At 45.4% G+C, this 26037-nt stretch overlaps 1 protein-coding gene across 1 annotated transcript in view; it reads left to right on the top strand.

Annotated features, from left to right (window-relative positions):
* Positions 1–219: 219 nt before the first annotated feature.
* The window catches only part of NDST1 (N-deacetylase and N-sulfotransferase 1), a 65283-nt gene continuing 39465 nt past the window's right edge, over positions 220–26037 (top strand). Inside the window, exon 1 of the mRNA XM_069969112.1 lies at positions 220–329. The gene's annotated coding sequence lies outside the window, so the exon portion shown is untranslated. The remainder of the gene's footprint in view (positions 330–26037) is intronic.

The raw sequence follows: 26037 nt of genomic DNA, 5'->3' as shown, positions 1-26037 counted from the left end.
TCATACAGGGGTAGGACTGTAGCTAAGGTTGGCACAGGTAGATGGGCACTGGGTGGCAGGCAGAGTGTGCTGAGCCCTCCATGAAGCAGTAGTAGTAGCAGCAGCAGGGTGGACTCCCAGCTCTCCAGCACACTGTGGGTTAATGTGAATCAGCCTTTGTGAAGGGTTTGCTAACCTCCCCCTCCTCTCCTCCTCCTCCTCCCCCTTCCCTCCCTCTCTGGAGCTGGGTTGCAGGGCTGGATTCCCCCTTGCAGCCTGAGAAGCTTCTCCCTGCACAGGGAAGGGATCAGGGACCGGGCCCGGGAGATCCCCAGCCATGGCCGGTGCAGGTAAGCTGGCAGGGAGGGCAGGGATGGGGGGCAGGCTGGCTGGCAGGGTGGATATGTTTACAGTGTGTGGCTATATATAGCAGTGCAGCAGATCTGATACATTGTATATGGATGTAACCCTGCTCTATGGAGGGGCATGTGTGGATGGTACAGCCTGCCATGCCTCCACGTGTGCCACCTCCTGTCTGTGCCCTGATGAGACTGGCCAGGTGAGGGGCACTTAGGCCACATCCTGGGGATAAAGTTGTGGCTGCAGGCTGGAGCCAGGAGCTGATCCCTGGAGCCAAGGCCTGACGACTGCCGGATCATGTATGGAAGCTGTCAGCCCAGGGCCGGGAAGTTTCGGGTGAGGGGCTCATTGCCATGACATCGGCCGTAGTGGTCCCCCCTGCCAGTATGACCACTACCGTCTATGCCCCCTGTGTTATGGGTATGAGGGGCTTCCCCAGAGCTGCAGACATAAATGAATGGTACGGCAATAAAGGTGCCCCCTCTATTCTCCATTGGAATTAACAGTATTCCTGACAAATCATGGATACCGTCATCTCCGGTGGGGGTCTGACCTTCATCTGGGGTCCTCTCTATGTACAGGGTGACTTATCGGGGTACTAGTAGCGGGTATACTATTATATTTTGTGTCAATTGCTGGTGTTCTCCTGGATCCCATAGTCCAAATAGTCTTTATTGTCTGTATTATTGCTATAGGTGATCTAGTCTAGTATTATAATACTAAAACCTAAATATTATAATTCCCGTAAAGAACTGAGTTCCCAGGTGACAACCACTATAGACCATGATAACACCCTTGCGGTTGTCACCTAGTTATTAATAGACACCAAGATTAGTAGAACGTGCGATACAGGTGTATGTACTTATACAAGGTGTATCTGTAAGACATAGGGTGATGATGGTGATTTTTGGACGTTATGATGACTGCCGGTTGTCACCCACCCATGTAGGTAACCATATTAATTCTGAAATGTCTGAAAGAGTACATGCATATCTCATCTTGATCTTCTTTTATTCATAAGTAGAATGCAAGAATTATAGTAAAGAGTCACTTAAAGGGGTGTTCCTAATGCAAACGCTTAGAGCATATATCCTAAGACCCCTGTCAATGTTGGGAATCCCCTTTAAGCTGGGTATTGACTGCTTATTTGTCAGCAGTTTTGGAGCCTAGTGGTTGTAATGGAGGCATCAATGATAGGAGGATAGGACGGGTTAGGTCTTATATGATGCTTTGTGTTGCTATGACAAGTGGTGTCGGAGGACTAGTAGTCGCTACTGCAGTAGATGGAAGAAAATGGATGTTGTGCCATTCTGGGGTTGTAGAAAGTTGAGTCATGGTCTCTATGGACACTGTAGTGAATGGCCTATGTGGTTGTCCCCCAACGTTTGTTACTGACGTAGGCGGTTGAATGTTAAAACTTCAAAAAAGTGGACGATTTAGAGACATACACTGCCCCTTGAAATCCAGCATGATCTTTTACGCTACCATCATAGCACTGATGGAAATTTATAGTCAATGAGGCCTATTTGGTTGCTATGGGGAATCCATCCATTAAAGGGGTTATCCAGTGCTACAAAAACATGGCCACTTTCTTTCAGAGACAACACGACTCATGTTTCCAGTTCAGGGGCAGTTTGCAATTAAGCTCCATTCACTTCAATGGAACTGAGCAGCAAAAGCCCGCCCAAGCTGGAGACAAGAGTGCTGCTGTCTGTGGAAGAAAGTGGCCATGTTTTTGTAGCACTGCATAACCCCTTTAAGCCAGAATGCTAAGGAAAGTGTTGGGGCTGGGGCATATGTACCATAGAAACACATGGGGGGACCTGAGAAAGGAGACCCAATTTTGTTTGGTACCACCCCCATTGTTATCAGTTGATATCGACTCCCCTCTATATTGGAAATCCATCGAGATTTACTTGCTTGGCACAATAACAACCAGGTAGGTCTTATGGTTGGCCCCTATCTTCTACTCACACACACCATTGGGACCGAACTTTTCGGACTGTTGTTAGTCAAAGGTTCCAGCTGGCTCCTGGAGAGTTGTAAATGGCCCCTAAGCCCTATAGTATGGAGCCCCCCAGATGTAATCTATGCGCAGTGCAATTCATTACAGAGTAAAGCAGGGATTAGAGAGTGATAGACTTGCAAATTTTATTCACCCATTTGAAAAGGTTTTGTAATATAAGGAAAACCTGCCCTGAGGGGTCGTCTCTGAGAAGAAGTATTAGTGACACTCTGCTGGGCCCCTACTTGTACAGTATTTACTCATGTAGTTCTGGCTGTCAAAATTCCTACTCATTTAAAATACCAGTATACCCCCCTTATACATCACTATGTCATCTACGTAATATTTGATGGTTGATAGATGGGTTAAAGATTTTCTTGACTTGGTGATTTCTCCTGATCCTAATGGGCTGTGCAGTACCTATGGGGCCTTGTGCCTAAGGGGGCTCAAAGACCCTTTGGCTATGACTATGCCTGGCGATGTGGTCCGATATGAAATTATCTCTATAGGTTATGTTTATCACATAATATTCATGCCCAGTAAAAACACAAATATCTTAATAATAATAATACTGATTTCCATATAAGTGGACGTATAGGGCCACACAGTGATGTTGGTTGTGCAGCATCTAGTCGCTGACTAAGAAATATCATCTTGTCTGCGACTTGGAATTATGTGACTATTTTAGGATGCAGTTTGGCTGAGAGTCACTGCAATTTAGCCATGCAACACCCATTACTTATTAAGGGCCCTATTAGATGGCCCGAGCCGCTAGATCTACGCTTGTTTACAGAGCCTTTTATATGGCCTGAACCGCAAGATCGACAATTGGTGCACAGAGCCATTACTAGGCCCGAGCCACTAGACCAATGCTCGTTTACAGAGCCTATCACATGGCCTGAACCGCTAGATCGACAATCGTTTACAGGGCCTATAACCTTGACAGAACCTCTAGATTGACAATTGATTCTCAGAGCCTATTACTTGGTCTGAGCCGCTAGATTGATGCTCCTTTACAGAGCATATTAGATGGACTAAACCGATAGATTGAGGCATTTTACAGAGCCTATTATATGGGCCGAGACACAAGATTAACACTCATCTAGAGAGCCTAATATATGGCTCCAGTTGCTAGACCAATACTCTTTTTACGGAGCCTGTTACATGGCCTGAACTGCTTGATTGATGCTAGTTTACAGAGCCTATTATATGGCCTGGGTCTTTAGATCGGCACTCCTTTATAAGGCCTATTATATGGCTTGAGCCGCAAGACCAATGCTTGTTTACAGAGCCTATTATATGGCTTGAGCCGCTAGATTGACGCTCATTTACAGAGCCTATCATATGGCCTGAGCCACTAGATCGCGCTTCTTTACAGAGCTTATTAGATGGCTTGAGCCGCTTGATCAACTCTTCCTTACAGAGCCTATTACATGGCAGGCAGCTAGATCGATGCTCGTTTACAGAGCATATTAGATGGACTAAACAGATAGATTGAGGCGTTTTACAGAGCCTATTATATGGGCTGAGACACAAGATTGACACTCATTAAGGGTCCATTTACACAGAGATTATCTGCCAAAGGTTTAAAGCCAAAGCCAGAAACAGACTATAAACAGAGATCAGGTCATAAAGGAAAGCCTGAGATTTCTCCTCTTTTTAAATCCATTTCCGTCTTTGGCTTCAAATCTTTGGCAGATAATCTGTCAGATAATCTTTCTGTGTAAATGGACCCTTAGGGTGCGTTTACACAGAAAGATTTATCTGACAGATTTTGGAAGCCAAAGCCAGGAATGGATTTGAAAAGAGGATAGATCCCAGTCTTACCTTTGTGACCTGATCCCTGTTTATAGTCTGTTCCTGCTTTTGGCTTCAGAGATCTGTTAGATAAATCTGTCTGTGTAAACGCACCATTATGGTGCGTTTACACAGACAGATTTATCTGACAGATCTTTGAAGCCAAAACCAGGAACAGACTATAAACAGGGATCAGGTCATAAAAGAAAGACTGTGATTTCTCCTCTTTTCAAATCCATTCCTGGCTTTGGCTTCCAAAATCTGTCAGATAAATCTTTCTGTGTAAACGCACCCTTAGAGAGCCTAATATATGGCTCAAGCAGCTAGACCAACGCTCCTACGGAGCCTATTACATGGCCTGAACTGCTTGATTGATGCTAGTTTACAGAGCCTATTATATGGCCTGGGACTTTAGATCGGCACTCCTTTATAAGACCTATAACATGGCTTGAGCCGCTAGACCAGTGCTTGTTTACAGAGCCTATTACATGGCCTGACCCGCTAGATCACCGCTTCTTTACAGAGCCTATCACATGGCCTGAGCCCCTAGATCCACTCTTGTTTACAGAGCCTATTACATGGCATGAGCCGCTAGATTAACGCCCCTTTACAGAGCCTATTTCATGACCTGAGCCGCTAAATCGACGCTCGTTTACAGAGACTATTACATGGCCTGAGCCACTAAATCGACGCTCGTTCACAGAGCTTATACATGACCTGAGCCGCTTAATTGACGCTTGTTCACAGAGCCTATTACATGAGCTGAGCCGCTATATCGACGCTCGTTCACAGAGCCTATTACTCTGCTCGGTAATCGTGTAGCCAGAGCTGCGCGGAAGATCCCGGATTGCTGCACGTGTCGTATCATATAGGGAGATGTATGACCGATAGACAATGATTTCTTTTTTTTTTTTTTTCCCGAGCATTTTGTTGTTCTTTGGCCTAGTGTCCTGTGTGATAAGACCCTTATAATAATAATAATAATAATAATAATAATAATAATAATAATAATAATAAAGTAGGCATGTAGCTAGTGACTCATGCTGAGGCCTATACTCCCAGAACCTTGTGTGACCTGCAACCTAAAATCCAGCAGCTTAAAATATTATTTTTTTTAAAAATATTTTAGCAACTATGTCATCATTAGCCTCGCCGCAATCAAATTCACAGTCTATACTTGTGATATCAAAGTGCAACATTGCGATCGTCATGTCTCACAACTCGAAGTCCTAGAGAGACCTTGCACATGCAGCCTACTGTTCATCAGTAATGAGGGACCAGGGCACCCAATTCTTAGGATTACACATTTATAATGTACCATATTCCAGAAACAGCGTCCCTCTTGCCCTCAGTTTGTGGATTTGCAGTTCAGGTCTGTTGAAGTGAATGGAGGGGAATTGTAATACACACAACCTAAGGACAGACATGGCGCTGTTTTTGCAAGAAAGTAGCTGTACTTTTTACTTACACCACATCTCTAACCATTGGTGAAGCTTTATGGTGCTTGACTGCTTCTGTAGATGTCACCACTGATCAAATGTCTGTAGCTGACAGGCAAAGGTAGAGAGGTACATTTTTCGATTTCCCCTCATGAGCAGCACCAGAGGCATCAGCAGTTTTTTTTTTTTTAACTAGGCAAAAGTGTAATACTTCATTTTTCCTGTAGGGGTGCTGCAGAGAAATTGAACATGTGCCTCCAAACCACGAACAGTTGGGTTTATACAATTAAACAAAATTGGCCGTAAGTGGGGCATCCACCTCTCAATGGCCGACACTAGTCACAGGATGTGGTATGGAAAGTCCATGACGGATAACATTCTTGTCAATATCGATAAAAAGGAACCCCCCTTTAATGGAGAAAAATATTTGAATATTTAGTCCCTGACCTGTCATCCTATGTAAAGCTTGTTATAGGGGTTATCAGGGATTAAAAAAAAAAAAAATACAGCTCCATTCACTTCAATGGAACTTGAAGGGCACACCTAAACTGAGGACAGGAGAGGCGCTGTTTATGGTAGAAAGCGGCTATGTTTTTCTAAGCCAGGATAACACCTTTTAAGGGTGCGTTCACACGTCACGTACAGGATCTGCAGCGGATTTTCTGCTGCGGATCCGCAGCAGATCTCCTCTAAATAACTGAACACAGCATCAAATCTGCTGCAGATCCTGTATGTGTGAACACACCCTTAAGGAAGACTCCAAGAAAAACTCCAAGAAAAACTAACAAGCTATGTATCCTTTAAAGGGATTGTCCTGCGAAGACAGCTGAAGCCTTCCGCTCGCCGAGATGTGGGGCGGGCTGGGCTTGTCGTGATCATCGTGTGCAGGTGTAAATACTGTATATATTGCGGAGACACTATGCAGCTATTGGACATTGCGTGTTTCGCCCACACACAATGGTTGTGACTAATGGTGCGTTTACACGTAACGATTATCGGGCGAATTTGCGCGATAACGATCAAAATCGAACGATAATCGTACGTGTAAACGCAGCGAACGATCAAACGACGAACGAGCAAACGTCCGTTTTGATCTTTCAACATGTCATCAAATCGTCGTTCGCAAAAAATTCGCCGATCGTTCCGTGTAAACAGTCGTCGCGCGATAGTCCGGCCGCCCGCAGCCCCGCCCGCTGCCCGTTTGCAGCCCGGCCCCCCGCTCATCCACAGCCCCCTGCGCCGGCTCGAGCGCCACCCCCGCCGCTCTCATCGCTGCCGCCGCTCCGGTCGCCCACCCCCCCCACCCCCCCCCCCCCGCGCCGCTCCGATCGCTACCCCCTCCGCTCTGATCGCCACCCGCCGCTCCGATTGCTACCCCCGCCGCTCTCATCGCCGCCGCCGCTCTGGTCGCCCCCCCTCCGCTCCAATCACTACCCCCGCCGCTCTGATCGCCACCCGCCGCTCCGATCGATACCCCCGCAGCTCTGACCACGAACAGTTGGGTTTATACAATTAAACAAAATTGGCCGTAAGTGGGGCATCCACCTCTCAATGGCCGACACTAGTCACAGGATGTGGTATGGAAAGTCCATGACGGATAACATTCTTGTCAATATCGATAAAAAGGAACCCCCCTTTAATGGAGAAAAATATTTGAATATTTAGTCCCTGACCTGATCCTATGTAAAGCTTGTTATAGGGGTTATCAGGGATTAAAAAAAAAAAAAATACAGCTCCATTCACTTCAATGGAACTTGAAGGGCACACCTAAACTGAGGACAGGAGAGGCGCTGTTTATGGTAGAAAGCGGCTATGTTTTTCTAAGCCAGGATAACACCTTTTAAGGGTGCGTTCACACGTCACGTACAGGACCTGCAGCGGATTTTCTGCTGCGAATCCGCAGCAGATCTCCTCTAAATAACTGAACACAGCATCAAATCTGCTGCAGATCCTGTATGTGTGAACACACCCTTAAGGAAGACTCCAAGAAAAACTAACAAGCTATGTATCCTTTAAAGGGATTGTCCTGCGAAGACAGCTGAAGCCTTCCGCTCGCCGAGATGTGGGGCGGGCTGGGCTTGTCGTGATCATCGTGTGCAGGTGTAAATACTGTATATATTGCGGAGACACTATGCAGCTATTGGACATTGCGTGTTTCGCCCACACACAATGGTTGTGACTAATGGTGCGTTTACACGTAACGATTATCGGGCGAATTTGCGCGATAACGATCAAAATCGAACGATAATCGTACGTGTAAACGCAGCGAACGATCAAACGACGAACGAGCAAACGTCCGTTTTGATCTTTCAACATGTCATCAAATCGTCGTTCGCAAAAAATTCGCCGATCGTTCCGTGTAAACAGTCGTCGCGCGATAGTCCGGCCGCCCGCAGCCCCGCCCGCTGCCCGTTTGCAGCCCGGCCCCCCGCTCATCCACAGCCCCCTGCGCCGGCTCGAGCGCCACCCCCGCCGCTCTCATCGCTGCCGCCGCTCCGGTCGCCCACCCCCCCCACCCCCCCCCCCCCCCCCGCGCCGCTCCGATCGCTACCCCCTCCGCTCTGATCGCCACCCGCCGCTCCGATTGCTACCCCCGCCGCTCTCATCGCCGCCGCCGCTCTGGTCGCCCCCCCTCCGCTCCAATCACTACCCCCGCCGCTCTGATCGCCACCCGCCGCTCCGATCGATACCCCCGCAGCTCTGATCGCCACCCGCCGCCGCCACTCCGGTCGCCACCCCCCCGCCGTTGCCCCCCGATCAACCCCGCCGGCCCACGGTCATACGTTACCTGCTCCGCGCAGCAGGTCTTCAGCCATCCCCGACTCCGCTCTTCAGTGCACTGATTGGCTGAAGAGGGGAGTCGGGAATTTCAAACGGCTCCTCTTCAGCCAATCAATGCAAGGCAGCACTGATTGGCTGAAGAGGGGAGCCGGGAATTTCAAACGGCTCCTCTTCAGCCAATCAATGCAAGGCAGCACTGATTGGCTGAAGAGGGGAGCCGGGAATTTCAAACGGCTCCTCTTCAGCCAATCAATGCAAGGCAGCACTGATTGGCTGAAGAGGGGAGCCGGGAATTTCAAACGGCTCCTCTTCAGCCAATCAATGCAAGGCAGCACTGATTGAAATTCCCGCCTCCCCTCTTCAGCCAATCAGTGCTGCCTTGCATTGATTGGCTGAAGAGGAGCCGTTTGAAATTCCCGGCTCCCCTCTTCAGCCAATCAGTGCTGCCTTGCATTGATTGGCTGAAGAGGAGCCGTTTGAAATTCCCGCCTCCCCTCTTCAGCCAAACGGCTCCTCTTCAGCCAATCAGTGCTGAAGAGGAGCACTGATTGGCTGTAGAGGAGCCGTTTGAAATTCCCGGCTCCCCTCTTCAGCCAATCAGTGCACTGAAGAGCGGAGCCGGGGATGGCTGAAGGCCTGCTGCGCGGAGCAGGTAACGTATGACCGTGGGCCGGCGGGGGCGATCGGAGCGGCGACGGCGGCGGGGGGGTGGCGATCGGAGCGGCGGCGGGGGGGGGCGACCGGAGCGGCAGCGGGCGGCGGCAATGAGCGGCGGGGGCGGCGATGAGAGCGGCGGGGGCAGCGATCGAGCCGGCGCAGGGGGCTGCGGATGAGCGCGAGGCCGGGCTGCGAGCGGGGGGCCGGGCTGCGGGCGCGCGATCGCAAAACGATTTTTCCGTACGATATATCGTACCGTCTAAACGCTGATCGTTATGAAAAAAAAATCGTTACTCCGACATCGTTAATCGTACGATCGGGCCAATTATCGCTTCGTGTAAACGCACCATAAGCCTTGCCCCCTCCCCCGTGTCTCCGAAACAAGGTGGGGAAAAAAAATTTCAACCTTGAAAGCTTTATCTGTCTTTTGCTCGCAGGACCACCCCTTTAAATCCTTGTGTCATGCTCCACCCTAAACATAACAATTTATGGATTTTACCTGGAGTGTCCCTTTAAAACTCTAACACTAAACCTTCCCTCATACTTAGCTGAGTATTCACAGCTGATGCCAAGATACCTGGTAAAGGATTGGGCAGTTCAAATCCAAAATGCCTGATCCTTCTCTCTGATATTATCTGCTAGGAAAGTATCAGGAGATCGCCATACATTTAAGGTGCTTAGCCAGTCCTCTCGAAATGGTCTTTACTGATGTTCTGGAATTATATATACTAATATCTCAGATTTTTTTTTTATACTTCTATTCCTAAACCTCTCTAAATATAAAGTCCGACCTGTATATATGTTACTACAAGCGATGGAAATATATCCGTCTGTCATTACTAATTAAGAAGTACCCCCCCTCCCCCATGTCGTTTTTGGGTATGCCGCATTTGTGGCTTGTCACAATCCCAGCCAGCACTCTCTTGCCTGAATTCTCCATAAACTTCTTTGTCTCCGTCTCCCGTGTATTGTTCTTCAATGTACGACTCCGCCGAATGTATTTGCTCTGTTTAAATAAAGGATGATAATTTGTGTCTCAGTCAAAAGCGACAGTGTGCGGCGGTGACAGCGGCGCTCGGCACAGACCTTGCGAGACGCCGCCGCTGTTTAGAAGCGCTCTCTATGAAATCTAATGCTTTTGCATCCCAGAGGCAATTATGACATTTAAATCCTTTTACTGCAAAGCATTGCTGGTCCAGCGGTGACGTGACTAACAATTTTTCCAGCTTTGTAAGCCATTTGCTGAGGCTATTATGAAGAAGAATAGAAGAGCAGGCCCGGGTTTCTTGTGGGAGAGCGAAGGATCGGCGCATTGTCTGTGCGGATATCTCCGTCACCAGATGGGAAGCACAAGGTGAGTTATTTAGGGAGAGCGAGACTTTATACGGGCTGAACGGAGCGGATTGTGCAGCAGTCATGAGCTGCCCGGAGCACGTGTGCATTATACATGGAATGTGCAGCTGTAGGAGTCTTCTTTTACTTGGAGTAAGTCTTGGCTCGGTTGTTTACATGTCCCAGGAATTATAGGTAATGCGACCATTCAGCACCGCCGTATATTTTATATAGCGGAAAAAAAAAAAAACTGCATTGTCCTCCCTCTGTTATTCCTCCTGGAAAAGTATGAATAAACTGACAACTGGGCGTTACCACTGGTTTCTTAGGGCCATATTAGGCTATATTCACACAGAACATAGAACCTATGGTATTCAATGGCCCCATTCACACGTCCGTACGTGTGTACGGGGCCGCGATCCGTGCCTCAAAAAAAAAAAAAAAGACATGCTGTAAGGCGGACCGCATTTTGCGGCCCGGATCGCTAAGCTAATGAAGCCTCAAAGCAGTGTAGAAGCTATACAGATGCACATTCATATTGTGCAGTCACGGGCTGCACTACGGATGTGTGAATGTAGCCTTACACAGGACGATTGTTTGAAAAATCGTTAGATTGTTTGGATTAAAACGATAATCGTTTTGTGTAATAACAGGCAACGATTAAACGACTATTAATCATTACAACAACGTTTGGGGTCTATCAGCCAGGAAAGGACGAGTGCAAGAATGACCGTAAGTAACGATCATCGTCCTGTGTAATAGAGTGAGCGATTTAAGATCGTTTGTCGTTAATTGGTGAAAAATCGTCCTATGTGATACCATGCTTAGGGTGGTATTACATGAAACGGTCGGCGGTGAACAATTTAAGATTGAGATCATTTATCGTAAATTGCAGAAAAATCCTTTCATGTAATACCACCCTCAGGGTGGTATCACATAGGACGATTTTTCGTCAGTTAACGATAAATGATCTTAAACGACCGTGACGACAAACGATCTTAAATCGTTCACCCTACTACACAGGATGATGATTGTTCTTGCGCTCGACCTTTCCTGGCTGATAGACCAGAGAACAACCGAACGACGTGTTATGACACCGAGCGATGTTCGAACGATTTATGAATGATCAGCGATTAAAATCGGTCCACATTCTATCTAACGATCAAGGATTTCTCATTGGTCGTTTAATCGTTGACTGCTATTACACAAAACTATTATCGTTTAAATCTGAACGATCTAACAAATTTTATTTATTTATTTATTTTTTTTACGATAATCATCCCGTGTAATACGCCCCTAAAGGGCTGATGCACCAAGCTCTGTGCCTAGCGCAGTCCGGTAAAAAGTTGGAATTTTTATTCTGAAAAATTGTGCGACTTTTTGTGCATCCTTCCTGTGCGTAAAATTTATGAACATTTTCGCCCGACTTAGCCAAAAAATAGGCTAAAATTTTTAATTTTACTGTGTGTGAGCCATCAATTATTCCCGTTATCAAAAATGATTTGCTGTTGTCTAGATCAGGTGGTAGTTTTTAAAGCAGTGATTTTTTTTTTTCTTTTTCTTTTGCAGCAATAAGACATGGTTGACCTAATGAGTTCAAGGGGTTGTCCGGAGAATAGAAAAGTTTTCTTTTTCCTGCTCTGCTCCCAAACACTACCCCCCTTCCTTCCTCCCTCTATTTGTGGTATACCTCCTTAAACAAGGGGAGAGGTGCTTGTCACCATCATTGGGTTCAAAACTATTAAAACCTCACCCAAACACAATGGCAAATGGTGGTTGGTTATTGGGTACTGGCATGGTTTTAACTGCACACATTGACCGTGACCGGCACCCATTCTCCGTAATTAGGTCCGTGCATGGACGATGTGCTAAGGCCCATAATGAATGATGTTTCCGGGTGCTTCATACTCTATTCCGTAGCTTGTCGTCCATGCATGGACCATAGTTACGGAATGTGTGAATGCCCTCTAAGACCTCCTCTGTTCGCTAGAGAACCCCTTTAACTGGCCATACACATAAGTTGGTTTTCGAGGGCCAGACTAATATATATGCTGCAGTATCATGGATTTAGCAGCACAGAGGCTCTGACATGGGCCAGATGTGGCTGGTGGGCCGGACAATGCCCAGGTCTGATCTAATCTGTATGAGGGAGTCTCTTGACTATATCTGAGTACAGAAGGATGGGGCACATTGGATTTCAACTGCTTGATCCTTCGGTTCTCAGGGAGATAAGCCTCCACCAGAGAAGTGGCTTTTATGCATGCTCAACCGAGAGTGCATGTGTATGGATTAGCTGGTTGTGATAGCTTTCAGCAGAAGAACATTCAGCAGACTATAGCCAGCTCTGGTAAAGCTATGACTGTGGCCATATTGGTTGTCTCTCCCAGAAATGTTGCTCGTGAGAACAGCTCCTCCTCTTCATTAACCCTCGGCGATCACATTGTGCTGGTCCCTAAAATTCTAGCTCTTCGCTGCTCGATCCTGTCACCTCTAATGAGATTGTAAATGTTAATCTAGATTTCATTGCCTTTATATCTGATTGAGCAGCCGGTGAACATAATTTGCGGCCCATCTGCTGAAGGTGGCCGTAGGTCAGAACCGGTATTAGATATCGGACCCTGTCTTCCCACAAGATTGCTATTAAATAATTGTAAATTCAGACAAGAGACCATTCCAGTCCAATGTAGGATGGGAGCAACTTGTACAGTAGGGCCATTCCATCCAAACTGAACCTTTCGTAACACCTAGTTAAACTTTTTTTTATTAACAGCTAATTAAAAAAAAAAAAAGCAATTCAACCACAAAAGTTATAAATATACATTAAGGCTCTTAATGTATATTTATAACTTTAGTGTTTAAATTGCAGTTTTACTAGGTTTAACTAGGTGTTACGAAAGGTTCAGTTTGAATGGAATGGCCCAGTAGTAGCCTTTTAGGCCCCGTTCCCACTGAGCAAAACTAGCGGAATTCTGCGGACAAGCCGTTAGCCTCCCGCTCATAATGGGAGTCTATGGGAGGCGCGCGCTCATGCTCTATCTGCGCTGAAGAATGAACATGTTCATTCTTCAGCGCGGGGAGAGCAGGAGCGCGCGCCTCCCATAGACTCCCATTATGAGCGGGAGGCTAACGGCTTGTCCGCAGAATTCCGCTAGTTTTGCTCAGTGGGAACGGGGCCTTAATACGATGAGGTATATATAAAAATTGACTAGAGGATTTTTTTTCTACAGCGTTGTAGTTTTGGTCGCATCATGGATCACATAATCAAAGATCACTGCAGCATCGCAACTTTGATGAGCTACAAAAATGCTGAGTTTTTTTTTGTTGACGTTTGATTTTTTTTTTTTTAACCTTTTTTTCAGCTTTTGAATTTTGCCATAGATTTTTGGATTTTTGACACTGCTTGGTTGCCTCCACCAGTCACCTCTCGTGTGACATAGCTGGTTTATGATGGGAGGCCTCAGGGTTGCTTATCTTAGTTTAGGCTACAGAATTCCAATCCTCATTGTGTGAGTCTCGTAAATTCCAGCTTTAAAATGTGAAAAGTTTACCCTGATAAATCGGCGTATAATGCAGCGGTTGTGTATATGGTGCAGGTCTCTTGTTTGCCCTCCTGTGGTTAGATAACCTGTATATTTGGTTTACTGTATGTTTGGGCTTTTCTCCCTCATTTGATGCTTTTTTAAATTTTTTATTATGTCTTTTACATTCACCATGACTGTGTTTATGTCTAAACAGCTCAGCGTTTGGGGGAGGGGGGTCATCACCTGTCTCTGGCTCACAGCGGGATACAACTAATTCCGACTAGTGTTCATCGTTGACAGCCTGTCTTCCAGACGTTGTCCCAAGGGGAACACGTTATAATCTTTCCAGGTATCCTGAGAGATCAGCAGATGCTGGTAAACACCACATTTACAATTGCAAGGTTCCCCATAGACTTACCAGGCGGAAGCCAAAATCTCAAAGTCTAGTGAGATATATGAAGTCATTGTGGTCTAAGAACCTAGACGATATAAAATTTTTAAATAAATAAAAAAATAAAAGAAAATAAAATCTAAATATATATATATATATATATATATATATATATATATATATCATAGAAGATTGTCAGCAGAAAAAGACCACTGGGTCCATCTAGTATATGTGTGTATATATATATATATATATATATATATATATATATATAATATATATATATATATATATATATACATATATATAATATATATATAGCTTTTTGTGTAATTTTTGGTTGTTGAGGGTAATTTCTTTCATCTTTGAAATAGCAGAAATAATGTTAATGTTCCCTGGTTGAGTTTGTCATCTATCATTGATCTTCTTAGAATTAAAAAAAAAAAAAAAAATTGTGGTGGTTTTATTGCATTAGGTAACATTTAGCTTGTGTTCAGATTGTGATGGGGATGTCTGTTATTAATAGTAGTGTCATTCCAAAATATGGAACTGAATGTGACAGGTGAAGTATGCCCGCTGTTGCGTTTAGGAAAAGAAAAAAATTCCCCAATTTTTTTCAATTATTTTGAGTAGAGCGCGGTAGGTGAAGACATATTCTAGTAAGAGGAACACAAAGCAGATGCGGCTAGAGGAGCTTGTCATTACCTCAGCATCCCTTGGGCATGAGCTCGGAAAGTGGTGATTTGTGGAAATTGCGACAGGGGAATATCTTTCATTATTCGGCTGTGGGGAACCACCATCATGCTGGGGCAATGACCAGTGACCGGCAGGAGATGTGATGGATACCGTATGGATACCATAGAGTAGCATTAAGGTTGGAGCTGACTAAGAAGGGTGTTTTTTTCTTCTTTTCTTACTCTTTGCCTTTTACCGGCTCCATATGAAGAATGCTGTGTGTGGGCTGAGATCTATCCTAATCTTCCATGTTTCAGTAAAGTGGAACAAGTATTAAATCTACCGAGATAAACCAGGAGCTGTTGAGCTGCTAAGGAAAGCGCAGCCTCCTGTTCTGCTTCTTATTTTGGGTCAGTGATTTCTTTCGACCACATGTTGAAAGAGCTTATGATCGTAGGAACTTCGGAAATTCTTCACTGGAGAAAAGTCATTGTGTGCTTTCTCTAATTCCCTTTTAGAATGGCAGTCAAAAAGAAAAAAAAAAGAATTCTGTAGTCCTAAAATCCTGCAGCTCCTCCGCAGGCGAAATGAAGCATTACACGGTGCCTGTTGAAATCCGAGTGCTGTCTGTGTAATGTATAAATGTGGCAGCTATTTGAAGCCACTCTCTGCTCTGGTTAATAAATGACGGACCTCCTGGCCTTTGGAGAAGTTGGATGCCGCCCTAGGGAGTTCTGGAAAACATGGTAACAGCCTATGGTTGTATCCATGTTTTCCTGGTAGCCTTAAAGGGTTATTCTGGGAAAAATTTACTTTTCCCCTATCCACAGGATAGGGGAAAAGTAGGAGATTGCGGGGGTGTCCGACCCCTTAACATCCCCGGCGATCTCCATATCGGACCCCACCGGCTCTGTTATAAGTAGAGCCCCCGGATCAGCACGCAAGCCACGGCTTTATTCATTCCTATGCATCCGAAAGAGCAGAGTACGCCGGGAGAGCTCTTTCTGTTGCTCGATAGGACTGACTAGAGCCGCTGGTCGCGTGCCAACCCGGGGGCTCTATTCATAACAGAGCCGACGGGGGTTCGATATGGAGATCGTCGGGGGGTTCAGGGGTCGGATACCCTGTCATCTCCTACTTTTCCCCTATCCTGTGGGTCGTGAGAAAACATGGCCATGTTTTGATGGTAGGAATGATTATGTTGAACACATACAGGATAGGTGATGTATAATTGGCCACCACTGAGCCCCACATGATCACTAGAATGGAGGTCCCAACTTTTTTTTTTTTTTTAAGATGAAAATTGAATAAAGTGATGGTCGCATATGCCAGGTGTCTGTGGATAGAGTATTGGATAACCCCTTGGTACAGAACTGGCTTGTCTTCTGATGTCAAAACCATTATTGGGCAAGTAGGACTTCATGGTTCCTAGTGACTATTTCTATTATCTAACCTTCCCATAGAAAGCAGTACAAACATTCAACCTTGATAGGAGAATACCTGTGTATATAATCCCTGACAAGCCTAATCTTCCTATATTGAAATATATTGGACCACTTATCTCATGGTGATTATATATGGACACCTTAATTGATAATATATCTTGCAGTCTATGTGAGAGAACAGAACAAGATGTTTCCTAATGTGACATGTGGCTGATGCCCAAATCTCTTCCAGTTACGCGGCGGACGAGCACAGGCTGTAACTCCAGCTAAATTAGAATAGAAAGTGATGGTTGCAAAACTGGTAACCCTTCAGTATAAGGAAACTCCCGACAGAAAATTGATGGAGTTTTGATTTGTTATTTCTACTACTAGTTTCTATGACTTGGTGTGATGTCATTTAAAGGGATCATTATATCGTAGACATGCCATTTAAAGGGGTTTTCCTGACAAATAACTGTTGAAGGGCCACATTCTCAAGATAGTTGCAAAAGGTGGAATAACTGCTCTTAGACATCACATGTCCTGCATATGCCATTTATATTCCTATTGAGAATATTTTTTTAATACGAGAGGTACCATGGTGGGGACAAATCTGGATCCTAAAGCAAGAATCAATGGAACTGTCACAGAGGAGAGGGGTTTGGTTACACTGGGGGGCGGGCGGGTCTGCTTCCAGTGCGTCATGCCGGGCTAGTGCCCAGGAATAGACTGGTGTTGTGCGTGGGAACCAGGCCGTGGTTAAAAACAAAAAAAGGACTGTGGCACTGGCATTGGTCTATGTGATGTACTTGATGGTACTTTCGGTTTAAAGGATATTTATTATGATGAAGCTTTTCCTGATGGGTGTGCAGTCACTCCGGTCAGAAGATTGTGTAACCATGGATACGTCCATGTCAGGTGAGTTCTGTCCACGAGTCCTATTTTGATTTGGTTGGCTCATGGATCTAGCCCCGGCATGGATGTAGCCATGGTTACCTAATCGGAAAAGCTTCACTATGACAGGTACACCATGTGGGCGACCACCCTAATTAATGTCCGTACTTTGGGCAGAGGCAGTGTTGGTAGCACTTTGGCACCATGTAGGTGTATTTTTTATTTTATTACTCCGCTCAAGATTACAATTTATAGCTTCGTATCTTGTGAAGGTAGGGGGGGGGGGAGATTCTCTCCAGGGAACAGATGCGCTGAAGCCTCCAATGACAGACTGTCTTTAGATGAATAAAAAGCAAAGCAGGCTATTCTTGGCAACATGCCGCACAGTGGCTAATGGGCAACCAGTCCTCGCTAGCTATCGACTTCCTCGAGTCACAAATTGCCATCCGAGCTTTGCATCCATTCCAGAATCTTTCCGTCGATATCTGCTCTATAGGTTTAGATATGCATTTTCCCGAGGCGCAGGTTCACGCACAGTTCACACATCTAATGGGGCTCGGTTAATTGACAACGAGAACAGATTCCACTGTATCCATTTTTCCAGTCTAGGAATCGCTCAACAGCGGCAAGACTCTCCAGATATTGCAGGCACCCAACCTTGTGTCTTCTTTGTGATAAGACATGCCGAGAGAGAAAAAAAAAATTATCTTGTGGATGCCTGCTGCGCGATAACAAAAATAATCAGCTTCAGGCATTGTTACTCGAGCATCCTCCATTCCATGGCGGCCTGGAACTAATTGCTCCAGGGTGCGTCGTGGCATTTGATGGATTTGAATATGGAAAATGCCTTAAATCCTTCTTCGGAATATAAGGTGAAGGAAAGGGGACGGCTGTAATGATGCACTTGATAACGGATAAGGAACTTGGAGAGTTAAACTCTACCCCCCCACACACACACACACACTACCACCACCCTTCCTGGAGCTGAGACCAGACAGACATAGAAATCTTTGGGAGTGTACAATGCTGCCTATTGTTAATGCACCCTGCAAATATTACTTTACGTGGATCTATGAAAGTGATGACTAGGGGATAGTTTTCACGGCAAAGTGAGAAGATGGAATAGAGAGGTTAAGGAAGACTCTACAGGTCTAACCCATCCTTTAGAACAGAGGTGTCAAACTGCGGCCCGCCAGACGGTGGAAAACTACAATTCTCATCACGCCTGGACAGCTAAAGCGTTAGCCTTGGCTGTCCAGGCATGATGGGAATTGTAGTTTTGCAACATCTGGGGGGGCCGCAGTTTGACACCACTGCTCTCGAAGAGTGGTTCTCTTCTCATAAAGGAGCTGAATTATTCCATAGGAAGCCAGGAACCTAGAAAAATATATATATTTTTATTTTTTTATTTCTTTTGAGAGAGAACATCTCCACTCCAGGTCTGACTGCTGGGAACCCCTGCAATCTTGAGAATGAGGACTTAGAATGGGGAGATGGCACAGCACTTGGGTGCCCTCGGTGCTCCCTTAGATGATGCATGGAGTGGGCACTTATCCACTGCTTCATGCAACAGGAAAAGTCTGGCCTATTCTGGAACTCTACAGGGTCCCAGAGGTCAGACACTTCCTCTGCACAGGACAGGAATATCCCTTAAATGTGTCAGCAGTCCTGGATTTGCTGACTTCCTGTGAACTATGGGAGGACATCACTTATGAGAGGATCATAAAGCTACACTGCCTACTAGAAAACTACAGGGTTCTTCCATGCTCCTTTCCCTTATCAAAGTCAATAACCATCTTAGCATCAGGGGGTGGTGGAAGTGGACAAGCGTCATCTGAGAACTAATAGAGCAGAATAAAGTAAATGCCATATCTGTGTCACCAGGTCCGTTAACCAGAAAGGTAGCATTTAGTGACCTATTGGCAGTGGCCCAATTTTTTTGTTTGCAGAAGGATTAGTGTGATGTAGTCATGTATGTTCTTATGGAATCATGCCGTAATCTTTTCCATGTTCTGACGGAGTTGAAACCATAAACCGTTCCTGTATAACAGAATGGACAAGTTACTGGTGACTTTAGGAGCCAACGAGACCAACTCGGCTGCCAGGAAGTAAGAACTTTCGTAGGATCAATTAAAAAGTTCCAAAAAAAAAAGTTGCAGGTGCATTTTCTTCATTTTCTAGGATTGATCCAGCCTTGCTGTGTAGTTTGAGGTCGAGAATGTGTTCAATGCTCCAAGATGGAAGTCAAGATACTGCCCAAATAAAATGGACACTGTCGCCTTAAGGCCTTGTTCATACAGCGTAAGAGACCGGCCGTTCCGTGACCCGGCCAGGTCACAGAACGGGCGGTCTCTCAAAAGATCATCTTTCCTGCCGCAGAGTTCTGATGCGGCACATCCGTGCGTGCCTGCATCAGAACTCCCGACTGCACACTATTTACTGAATAGCGGCCGCAGAAAACTGACATGTCAGTTCTTTGCAGGGCCGCTAGGGATCCCGGCCGGAGCGTATACTATGTGTATACGCTCCGGACGGGATCCCATAGAAGATAAGGCAGCATGTCTTCTTGTACAAAGTACGGCCGTTGTTGCAGATTGCAACAACGGCCGTACATTTACGAAAAGATATGCTGTGGGAACATAGCCTAAAAATTAATTTCTCCGCTATGTTGCAGTCTCATTAAAAGTATTGATCAGTTAAGGCCGTTACGGCCGATAATCGTCTGGTGTAATAGAAGACAAGAACGATGTCAGCTGATCGTTGGTGTCGTTTGTCTTTCCACATGTTGAAAGACAAACGACCAGGATAGCAACGATTTGCTGCCATTGCTCCGTGAAATAGGAGCGGAGGCAGCAGACCGCTGCTATCTTCTATGGGCTTCCCGGACGATCTAGCGATTACCCCCCTTCCCCCCGGCTCTTGCCCGCTTGCTGCTGATGCATGTAATATCAATATCGCCCTGTGTAATAGGGGCTTTAGGGTTGAAGTGTTCAGACCACTCAACTGCTCTCTCTGGACCCCATTGTGCAAGCAAGAACTCAAGCACTGTGGGGGAGATTTATCAAACATGGTGTAAAGTTAAACTGGCTCAGTTGCCCCTAGCAACCAATCAGATTCCATCTTTCATTTTCAAAAGAGTCTGTGAGGAATGAAAGGTGGAATCTGGTTGCTAGGGGCAACTGAGCCAGTTTCACTTTACACCATGTTTGATAAATCTCCCCCAGTGTCCCTATATTTCCCTCATTTCGAGACCCCATTGATCATTTATTGATGGCTTATCCTATTGATACGTTATCACTTTGAGATGCAGCCAGGAAGCATATGAGGCCCCATATTATATTGTACCATCGTCCATCCGTGTTATAATGGATTCTTGCGCGCATATTGTTCTGATCATGGGAAACCCATCAGACCTCACCATCCTAATAAAGTCTTATTTCTTACAGAGGTTACATAGTTTGAGCCTTTGGGGTCACTTGCATGTCTTGCACAGGCAATGCTCCTGCAAGTAGATTCCCGCACTGTCAAAGATGGTTGACGTACCTCTAGCCCTGGGCTACTGAGCCAAATATCTCAGGAATAGCTCATTCATGTGCAACGTGTTTCCGTTCATCACTTTTTAGGATGGTTCAGAAAAGAGAGGGGGGGGGGGGGATCCTGTCCAGTGTTGCTATAAATATGCATGGGTTAGCCTTGGAGCTGAATACACAGAACGGTAGGATATTTTTTTTAAAGGGGTTATCCAGCACTACAAAAACATGGCCACTTTTCCCCCTCTCTTGTCTCCAGTTCAGGTGTGGTTTGCAATTAAGCTCCATTTACTTCAATGGAACGGAGTTTGAAACCCCTTCCAATCTGGAGACAAGAGAGGGGGAAAAGTGGCCATGTTTTTGTAGCGCTGGATAACCCCTTTAAATCAAGATTATTTGCAAGATTGGGGTTTTGCAGCTTAATTCTATTGAAGTGAATGGAGCTGAATTGTAATATCACACACAACCTGAGGACAGGGGTGGTGCTGTTTTTGCATGAAAGTAACAGTTTTTTTTCTATTCCTGGATAACCCCTTTAATGGTCTTGTTCACCAAAATGTTTTTTCTTTCAAACCAACCGGGGCCTAAGATTTGTAATTTAAAAATAATTCTCTAGTCTTCCAGTACTTTCCTTATCAGCTGCTGTATGTCCTGCAGGAAGTGGTGTTTCATTCCAGTTTTGAGAGCAGGAGAGGTTTTCTGTGGGGATTGGCTACTGCTATGACATGGACAGAGGTGGCAGCAGAGAGCACTGTGTCAGACTGGAAATAATACACCACTTCTTGCAGGACATACAGCAGCTGATAAGTACTGGAAGACTTGAGATTTTTGAATAGCAGTAAATGACATATCCCTGGCACTTTCTTGCACCAGTTGATTTGAAAGAAGAAAGATTATAGGGAACAACCCCTTTAAGCATCTATTTTATATTTTTGTAACTAGTAATACTATTAAAGGGATTGTCTGCGTTGAACAACCCATTTGTGTTTGAGGGATTCTGCTGAAGCGCCACTTCCAGCACCAACTAAGGACCAGTCCCAGTTCACATTGTGTTGGTTTTGGCTTGGCACGGACTTACGGCAAATCCTATATATTGTATGTATCGGATAAAACCCAAGTGTGAACATACCCTAACCGCAACATGCAGAACACATCAATGATCGCCATTTATTGCTATACCAGGGATCGTCTTGTAAGATTTTGTCTGACTGTGCTAGACACCTGCCAGTACATCTATTGTTTTGCCTCAAGGAGACCTGGAATCTGTCCGCCACCTATGAAGTGGGGGGTTCCTGTATTAGATCCGTACACTTAACCCGAGAGCCCATTGTTCTTTGTACCGACAGTCTGTTCTGAGGAGTCTACTGATAAGTTCTGTCTCGTATCCTGTGTCTATGCCATGAAAAGAAAGGTCCGTCTATGCAGACATAATAATATATGGTATGTATTGCTATTATGTGTATTGTCTACAGCCGGGGACTGTTATACGGGTCCAATTCACATCACATTTTCAGCGTATATCATCCGTATAAGTCAGGATGCTGACATATACCATGGCGTACATGCAGCCTCTCCTTCTCCAAGTCTTTAGCTGTAGCTATGCGATTGAGAACCATAATAGTAAGCGTTTTTCTCTTCCCAGTGGAGAATTATACTCCTATATTATGTTACTTTCCATTATACTGTTGGGGACATAAGCAATTGGCTTAGCATGCTAAACGATTTCCTTATCCCTCAGAGACCTAAATGGCCAGTGACCTAGGAACTGGTATCTGTGTTCTCAGGACTCCTAGAGATCCCGACAATGTGTCCACCCAACGTTTATGGCGTATGAAATTGGTATGCTATAAATTTTATTCACGGGACAACCTCTGTAAGACCTATGGCTGACACATGACCTGCAACAAAGACCATTGTATTGGCTATAAAGCCATCGAGCACCATGCGGAGACTTTCACCCTGCAGTCATAGATTCCTTGTGTTTGTGGATAGTTACAATGTATAGTTCCAAAATGCTGCCTGCGGGTGCCGTTTTTTCCTGCACATTGTTACTGGCTGCGACTGTCACTATGTTACTGCTATGTCCAACTATTTTAGTGAACGCTTGGTGGGATTATATTAGCTTTGTATATGAAGGGCCTAAGATTGGTGAGGTTTCCAGTTAGACGCCCACCAATAAAATACTTGTCACCTATCCTGTGGGTAGAAAAGTTTTAACCCCTTTTAATTATATGTTTCATTTCTTACTCTGTACCATATAGTGGGCTATTCTAGCACGCAATACATTGGGTAATCTGGCGGGTCCTTCTGTGCTTCAAAAGTTAAAGGAGAAGTATGAGGATTTGGAAAGTCTTGCAGGGGCTGGGGGTAAATTCATAACAAGTACAAACTTACCTCTCCCCGTGCTTGCGGTGAGCAGCAGGACAGGCCTCGGGACCCCCTCCGGGCTCTACACATCACAGCCTGGCTGATGGACTGGGCACTCAGCTAGACAGTGACGGGGGTGGGACACTGCTCCAGTCACTGATTGGCTGAGCAGCCTCTCCATCAGCCGGAACAGGCATTTTCCCCCAACGTAGGTAAGTGCCTACTTGTTTTCAGATTCCCCCATGCCCCTGCCAGCTGCCTGATTTCCCAAATCCCTGGACTTCTCCTTTAAACACAACTAAACAGGGGTTGGCCAAAACTGGAACATCCCCATTTTTTTTTACTTCTTCCTGACACACCCGCCATCACCGGTAATGTCCCCTTTTTTAGTCATTTTGCCTGTATTGCTGCTGTTAAACTTTATAACTACTCAATTTATTGGTTTTGGGGTGGAGTATGCCAGATTGGGCAGAGTTCCAAAGAGGAATGCTGGTTGGGGCTCGCTTGGTAAGGGTGTTGGTGACATTGCTGATAAGTGTTTTGAGGTCTCCTGTTTTCTTTATCAAATCTTAGTAGGAATGTCAAAACATCTGTAGACAGAAGTAGCGATGGTCGAAAGTCAAAGCTTGGTGTGAAGGTTGGAAGTGGACATTGTGGAGTTGTAGGCCCATCAAATTACCGCAGTATCCTTTTAAAGGGGGTTCCTAGAAATAACTGTTGATTATCGATGGTTGGTTGATGTATTGCAGACACCCGGCATCCCCGTCGGTAAGCTTTTCGACACCCATATTTTACCGAGAATGAAGCTGGATGCAGTTGGCTATATATTCTGTAGTGGCAACAACATTATTTTTACATGCCAGACGACCCTTTAGCCTATTCTATCTGTAGGATTTTGAGGACTATATATACTCATCCTGTCTCACACTTTGGGAACGTTCAGTTGATTCCCTTCCATTGCAGAATATTTTCCATGTGTTACAAATGCAAATTGTACGTATTCATGATCAGAACAATTTATCCTTTAAAGCAGCACCTTGTGGTTATAGTAAATCTCTAATACGACCTGCTTCTGTCTACATGCTGGTACTCTGCTGTGCTATAAATGCAGGCCCGAGAGGCTAATCACCGGCGTCACCCTCTCGTCTGCCGGAGGCGGCTACAATGGGGCATTTCTGTTTCGTTTTGACAATGGGTAATGGATGGAATAATAATTCTGTCATCTCTCTCCAGTATATACGTCTATTGTGCCACGCTCTAAGGGTATGGAATATAAACACGAGCCGGTGTTGCTATCTTCAGCCTCCCCCTCAAGCGGAGTAGTCGCCTGTTGCAGCATTGATGTGCGTTGGCAGAGCTGTGTGTGTGGGATTTCGCTAGGGTAGACAAGCTCGGTAGGACAGGATTAGGGTGCGGTACGGAGCCATGTTTGCTGAATGCTAATTCTGTACATAGAGTCACAGAGAGCTGCAGGGCAGAATTAGGGTGACCTTACAAATGCACATTAGTCATGTGGGCATCCGGGACGTATAGACGATGGTCTTCTAGGAAGGCTTTGGGGAGTCTTGGCCTGGCTACTTGGCAGTGAGGGATTAGATCTTTGAGAAGCACCTGTCAAGGTGTTGAGACACGGTAAAAAGTATCTAGCCGGCTTCTCCCCAGAGGAAACATGACCTAGATAGTCGTTCTCTCTCTCCGCCTGTCACTGGGCAGGTTTGATTCATGTGGAGGACCGGGAGGCGGAAAGGAGAAAAATTGTTTTGGGAGTTTAGAATGCAAATGAGCCTAGAGTAATGAGGGCTTAGGAATTCCAGCCGGGCCGCATTGTGTATGTGCTCCATGCCTAATCTACCGCTGAAAAGGGGTTTGTAAATGAAGAGAGGTGATATGATGGAGCCATTGAAATCTATCAGGGATAATATAGGGCTAAAAAGGAATTATGCTAATCTGTAACTTTGAAAGTGACAGCGTATTAAGCCGAGAATTTAGCATCCACGACGGACGGACCCCTCCGCACTCACTTGAGCTTGCAATCGAATTTTTCTGCAAAAAACGCGAGTTTGATGCTCTGTTAGAAGGATCTCCCTACATATACCTCATGTATAGGATCCTATTGTAACAAAAGCGTAGTAGATAAAGCACATAGGATGTAGCATTATCTACTACGCTATGCCACACACGCACACATAGTACCTTGACTAAAGGACCTATTCCACGGGCCAACGGCTGTCAGCGCTCGTTTGCTCCTAGTTCGATGTCGGCTGATGGTTGCCTTCTATTCCACTGGACGATAATCGTCCGAATATGGCCGATAATCGTTCCGTTTTATTTATTTATATATATATATATATATATATATATATATATATATATATATATATACACACACACACACAGCTTGTACGGCACATGTACTTTGTAAATTGGGCTCAGTTCACACATAACTAGTGTGCCATGTGACTGACTACTGAACTTGTTTTTGCCCACCCATGCCTCATCCCTAGTCACTTTCAATTACCAAGTGCGTCTTGCCATCATTATGTAATGTGCTTTTTTTTTTTTTTTGTGTTGAGCTTTTTAGTGTGAATTGGCCGACAGGTTTTCGCAGGTGAAATATATGTGAACACAAGGTAATTTGCAGAAGAAGATACGTGCCATACTGCCAGTGTATGTGAACCCAGCTCAACTCTCTCAGGCGTATGGAATATAGTTGTTACGGCACTCGTACATACATATACAGTATCTGTCAGGCTAAAGATATGCAGTCTCTCGCAGTCCATATGTATACGTGCATGTTCAGCCAGATGTGCATATGTTCCGAGTAGTCCACTACTAGACTCCTCTGGCCGGGACTTGGAACAGAAGGATCAAGCATTGAAATCCAA

This window comes from Dendropsophus ebraccatus, chromosome 1 (genome assembly GCF_027789765.1).
Source record: "Dendropsophus ebraccatus isolate aDenEbr1 chromosome 1, aDenEbr1.pat, whole genome shotgun sequence".
NCBI classification, from domain to species: domain Eukaryota; kingdom Metazoa; phylum Chordata; class Amphibia; order Anura; family Hylidae; genus Dendropsophus; species Dendropsophus ebraccatus.
The sequence above is the reverse complement of the archived record's forward strand: the minus strand, read 5'-3'. Positions and strand labels throughout refer to the sequence as shown.